The sequence below is a fragment of the Humulus lupulus genome, chromosome 5, assembly GCF_963169125.1.
Source record: "Humulus lupulus chromosome 5, drHumLupu1.1, whole genome shotgun sequence".
In the NCBI taxonomy this organism is placed as follows: Eukaryota; Viridiplantae; Streptophyta; class Magnoliopsida; order Rosales; family Cannabaceae; genus Humulus; species Humulus lupulus.
Window position 1 is genome coordinate 101,913,908 of NC_084797.1, and position 6,704 is coordinate 101,920,611.

The window sequence follows — 6,704 nt, forward strand, 5'->3', positions numbered from 1 at the left end:
TGAGGAAAAAAAAAGAAATTAAAAGAAATAATGATTGGACCAAATGGACCAAAATGCCTTTGGAGGCTCGGGCAAGAATTTCTCACTCTTAAGCCTGGTTGATTGAGATTCAAACCTCAATTAATTTTTCATTTCCTATTTAATTAATCCTAGATTTTTACGCGATTAGGGTTTTTGACCTGGTCCACAACCAAAGGACTCAGTTTCTTAAAAAAAACTGCCCTTACCACAGTATGTGTAACACCCTCACTTATTTTAGTTAAAACCATATTTGAGGTGTTATGTTTTAAAACTATATCATAATTTATTACTGCAAAAGTCTGGAGATTTTTTTTTTTTAAACTTGAAAACTTATTTCACATTATTTACATTAAACATAAAGTGGGTCTCAAACATATCATACATAAGTATTAAATAACCCAATTTGTTTTCAAAACATAACTTCACACTTTATTACAAACATCTCACTTATAACTGAAATAACCCACAAAAAGGTCGATATGTTCATATGTACAAATCAGGGTCAGGACCATGCTTCAGTTCTCCTCATGTCATTCACACATTTCTTTCTCTACCTGCAACACAAGACAACTGTGAGCCTAAATTTTGGGCAAAGTAATGCATGCAATGCTAATGATTACCCAATATCAATGGACATATACAACTTCTTTTTAAATTTTGGGCCCCTTAATATTGTGCACACTGTTTGAATTGGTCAATGCCTGCAGGGCTTGTTACACATACAATATAAAATCCCATGGGTTCTCCTCCGGCTAGCCATCACCACAGTAGGGCACATTAAAAACCTTATTCCATCGTTGCCCCGTCGGGCTCAAGAGTTAAGGCGGCCACACACTGTGGTGTCAATACATATAACAATAACTCATATGGAGGAGAAATAAAAACGGAAACATGGCAAACAATATAATTGGTTCACTAAAACCTAGCCCAAATTATTGGGCAGCCACTATAAGCCTACTATAGGCCTCCGTTTACACTTATTAACACTTTCATTTGCCTTTTCAAAACAGTGGCACTGAACTTAAACTTCTTATAACAACTTTCTTTTATGTTGCACAAAACTTGCAAAGGCATCATATAATTAATCATCATAATATCATGCATGGTCTTATATCATATAATAATTTACCATATCACTATTATGCCATGCATACAAATTTATGATGAAGTGTCACTGTATGTTAATACCACTTACTCACAAAATATTCATATAATGCATACTTTCACATAACACATAATTCTTGTGTTGCAGTTGAGTACTTTACTTACCTTTTTGTCCAAAATATAGTTCACCGTGTAACAAGTGGTGTCTTAGGTATTGATGTGCTTATCCTGACAATGGCATGGATTTCTCATCATAATGATGGCAGTAATACATTGAACTCTCATTTAAAAATACCCATAAAACATCATATCAAATTTCATACCCAAAACATGCCTAAAATGCCTTAAACCACCTAGATCGAGCGTTAGATTTATCTTAAACACTTAGAGAAATTTTGACAGAGTTTCCCCTTAATTTTAGCTATCCTCAAATGTCAAAATTAACCAATAATCAACATTAAATAACCTGCCATAACCATATATCCCAAATACCAACATGATTCATCATAAAGTTATCATATGCCGCTTTTGATAAAATTCTTATCTCCTAGATCATCACCCAAATTAAATGAGTCTCCACATCTATTCAAACATTTATAAACATATATACTCTCTTATAAACTCAATAAAATAACCAAAAATCAGTTTCTACTCCAAGAACCCCAAAAACCTCATAAAACACAAAATTTCACTTACCGAGCAACTTTTCGGCGAAAACAATCTCTTCAAGCTTTTCTAAACCTCAAACCACTTGGAAACCACCAATAAATATCTTAAAAAGGATAAAACACCATATATAAGCTCTCAGCAAAATTCAAAAACATGGTTTAACTTCCAAGTACAAGAACTTACCATAAAAAGGCTAGAACTAAGCTTAATCCACTTCTTTGGCTTTGATTTCACTTGGATCTCCTTAGAATTTCTTCAAACCAGCCAAGAAATGGTTTTAAGTTTTCTTTTCTCTCTGTTTTTCAGAATAATGGTCGTGCAAAGTGATAAGGTTGATGAAAATTCCTTATTTTCAATGATTTAGCCTTATTGTATCAAAATTTGACACGTTTCATCTCATCATTTCACCTTTTGACTTATGAAAACCTTATCACTTCAATAATTTCGACTTAATCATCTGCTAGGCCTATTATCCTTATGTGTAAAACACTCACACCAAACCTTAGGTCCATATGACTTCATACCCAATAGTTATGCTTACCCGATCGAGCGTAGCGCACTTATGCTAAGCTCGTTTTGACTTTGCATCAATACCACTGATTATGTATACCTCCCATCAAGAATTGATCTAATGGTTCTAAAACTATTTTTACATCATCAATGAGACCTTAATCATACCTCGATTACATTTGGTAAATCCATAAATACTCAATTTTACACCGAAATACTAGTAATCGACATTGTACTATTTTTCACTACTTAACCTATTTTGCCTTCTATATCTCACTTTCACCACTTAATTCCATGCCTTGTCCATATTTTTCATACTTTCTTATATCTTGAGCACATCAAACACCCATAAAAGACAACTCAAATGCCACAAGGTTAATAATATTGAGCATACATATAGACATCACATACACAACTTTTATACTTATACATGAAAACACTTATAAGAATATGCATATGCTCAAATTATACATATTGTATGATATGTAATGCAATGTAATCATGTGATTATTGACTATATTATGTCAAAATAATGTGGGTGCAACAGTATGGCTAGCATTCGAACATCACAACTTCTTATAACGTAAAATGTTCCCCTAACATAATACATAATACAGGGAATTAAAGTACTCGAACTAGGGTTTACTCGGTGCCATAAATGTGGGGCATTACAAGCCATATCAATCATTGAGTCCCCAAAATAATTATTCTTAGCCTTATCATTCCGACAAACCTTAGCGCATGAATCAAAGGATCAAATGACATATTTAGGAGTTCATAGCAACCTCAGGATTAAGATCATTGTGTGTATGATCATCGTTTGACATGTTTGATTAATACTATGAAATGATGTTTAAAGAAGTCTTAACAAGTCACATCTGGTCCAGTTCTATATATCACTATATATAAAGTACCTTCACTAAAGTGTCTTACTACACTAGTGACCCGGATCTTGGTCACTTGTATTCATAATACTAGCGAACCATACTAGCAGTAATTACTCTAAAGATTCTATAACTTTATTTTACTACATACTATTTGAAGTTTATTATCTTAATCTCGATCCTCTCATACAAATATGAGGTCAAGACCACATAGATAAACTTTAGAATTTTCTGATATTTACATAGCATTATCAACATAATATCAGACATGTTCTATATATATAATAATTCAATTCATTTATTGATTTCATTTAAAACATTTCTCAACTACAATTGCTGAGGAATCCCTTTCAATATGTTAATCACATTCTCCTGATAGAATTTGTCTACAAAGTCCTTGAAATAGTTTTGTAAGAAACTGTTTTGAAGTTATCTTCAAGATCATTACATCAATTATTTAAAACTGTCTTGAATTAAATGATACTTCATTTCATGTGCTTTACCCTCTCATGATTTCTAGTTCTTCTAGAATAGTTGTATCTCCATTGCTTTCGCAATGAGATACTAGTTGTTTATTCTAGTTTGAAAACCTTTCCAGAATGACAAAGAACTGAACTAAGTCAATTAGCCTATTTAACTACTCGTAGCTATTATATTTCGGCTTTTGTTTTGAAGCATACAAATATTTCGATTTTGAAGATTTAAAACCAGTTCATCCTTTGGGATTTTAGGTCAGTAACTAAATGCACATACATATAATCTCTAATATATTCAAGATACTCAAAATTAAGTCCTTATAATTATTCAGCAAAGACTACTTAGCCATTCATTTAAACTAATCTCATAATCCATGCATAAGGAAGTGGATAAGAGTATATAAACAGATCTAAGTTTGGTTACAGTAGAATATATTTATTCCAGTAATAAATTCTTCTTTTTGCTCATTATTTTAGGCTATTAACCTAACTTTGAAAAGTCTGTACTTTCCTCTGTTCTCCTCTTCATCTTGAATATCCTGTTTCAAACTGAAGTTTAATGAACTTTAGTTGGATGTTCAAGAATCTAGATGTCATAGAATTCCAAATTTCTTTTCTAGATTCATGGTGTTTCAACCATTGTTTTTCGTAAAAACCTTTTCACATCATACTAGTATGTGAATGAAGTATAGTTAGATTAGATTGTGTTACACACAATTTAACTATCTTTACATTTGTAATGGAGTAGTTACTAACTACCGCTCCCACTACAACAATGCTTTATATAATTTATCATATTCTTTGGTTTTATCATTGTTAATTATCAGTAACTTCCTTACTTGACTTGCAGTCATTATTTAGTAGAACTTAACTAGAAAATATAGTAATTATAATAATCATGCTTCATTAAAGTAGCATTGAAGAGACACAAACTCTTTTGTAATCTATTATGATTATTAAACTGTTTCATTAAATAACTCCATGGAAAATTTTCTATATATTCACATAACCACTTGTGAATCCCAACTTCTAAGTCTTTGATGTTGTACAATCAAACAGGTATAGAGTATAACAAGTGTTAAAATTATAGAAATAATAAAGACAATAATGATCACTCATTATCTATTTAATCTTATTTAATATGATTTTATTCCATTTCCAAAATACTAATTTTGCGTAGCATTCAAGTTGTATGTGTATTGGGTTAGAATTCAATGTTCACATGAAAATTACTTGAATTTCAAAGTCAAGTTTAGACTTCCATTTGATCAGATCAAACAAGTCTCTAAGTGACTTTACTTTGAATGTTGCATGAAAATTTCTAGAAATTTTCTTTGCATTCAATCAAAGTTAAACATATCTAAAACATATGTCAATCATATTGAGTTACTATTTATTATTTCTTTTAGCTTTGCACATTAAAAGGTTTAACATACATCTTTATGTATTAGCTAAACGATTATGTGATTTTTGAGCTTTTCTAAGAGAAAGGTCTTTTGGTTAACTTTAATTAACAGAATATGTGAATGTGGGATAATTTCGCAAGAAATATTTAAAGTAGTGTTAATTCTTGAAGGCTTTGTATATGGAGGCATCTTGCTATGCGAAAAGCTACTTGCCAGGGAAACCTTGCTTAGAAGACACAATGTGAGACCCTCGTGAAGCATCCCATGCATCATGCGGAGAGGTATCTAGACGAGGCCGCCTCGACGAACCTCTTGCGCGTGCCTAAGGACCCGCGTACGGGTCCCCCGAAAAGACACCCTCGCTATGCGAGGCTCACGGAGAGAATAGGCCCTCGCTATGCGAGGGCCGTGGTGCAAGGGGTCACTATGCGAGGCTTGATGGGTGAGGGGCCGAGACACGCGAGAATGGCTCGCTGCACGAGGGGCCAAGGTGCTGGGATGGCTCACTGCGCGAGAGGCCGAGACACACGAGCATGGCTCGCCGCACGAGGGGCTGAGGTGCTAGGATGGCACGATGCGCGAGGGGCCGAGACATGTGAGTGTGGCTCGCTGCCCGAGGGGCCAAGGCGCACAAGGGTGGCTCGCTGCGCGAGGGGCTGAGGTGCACAAGGGTGGCTCACTGTGCAAGGAGTCGAGATGCACATGGGTGGCTTGCTACGAAGACCTCCACAGGGCTCTCCGTGCATCACGCATTGGGGTCTTTGGATAGAGGCACCCCTGAGGGCCAGTCTAGCTATGCAAGATCTAGGCTAGACCCTGTGGGCACCAATGTCACCCACCAATGGATTGGCCTGAACACATGTCCGTCCCTGATGTTACGAACTCCTCTCATGACATCCCGGGGAAACCCACTATACCATATAGATGAATTCCCAAGATCAACAACACTTAGCAGAATGGGAGAAAACTTGGAAAGATGATGTGTCTCGAATATATAAGAATGACCATTAGTTACAAGGCATGTATAGGAGTACAGGATGTACAGAGGCGTGGCTCTGACATCCGTGTTTGAGAAGTAGTGGCGATACCAACCGTACGGAGAGTGGAGGCACTACCTAAGCAACCTCGACCATATGCCAGAGTCGACAATATGATATCCTGTACCACTACTCTGGCATTGTCAGGGTAGACACCACAATGTCCTGAGCCACTACCCTAGCAATGTACCTGTGTACGTCCTGGTCCCCTGGGACCTACTTGTATCAGGGGCCAATAGTGCCCTCCTATAAATAGGCTTCGACCCCTCAGGTTGAGGGGTTTGAAAATTCTTTGTATGCATAGATAATTAAGGAATATATGATCTTTGCTCCATTGTAATTATGTATTTTTGCTCTTTCAAGTTCTTTCCATCTTCTTCCTATCTATCTTTCGCAATATAATTTGAGTTTTCTGACCTTATATCGTTGACAAGTTCTCACCGTTGACAGTTTGGCATCGTTTGTGGGAAGAACGAGTATAAAGCCAACGTTCTTTCATCACCTTTAGAAAGGGAGAAATGCCAAGGCGTTCGAAATGCCTACGTCAACTATAGGATGTTGCAGTTCGCCTATTGGAGAGCAACTGAGGGCCTCCTG

General features: G+C 35.7%; 1 long non-coding RNA gene across 1 annotated transcript; it reads right to left on the reverse strand.

Moving 5' to 3' along the window:
• Positions 1 to 631: 631 nt before the first annotated feature.
• LOC133780525 (uncharacterized) lies at positions 632 to 2,090 on the reverse strand. Its single transcript, XR_009869386.1, has 3 exons — positions 1,978 to 2,090; positions 1,822 to 1,897; positions 632 to 1,353 (listed from the first exon to the last, which is right to left on the reverse strand). It is a non-coding gene; the product is annotated as an uncharacterized LOC133780525 (long non-coding RNA).
• Positions 2,091 to 6,704: the final 4,614 nt, after the last annotated feature.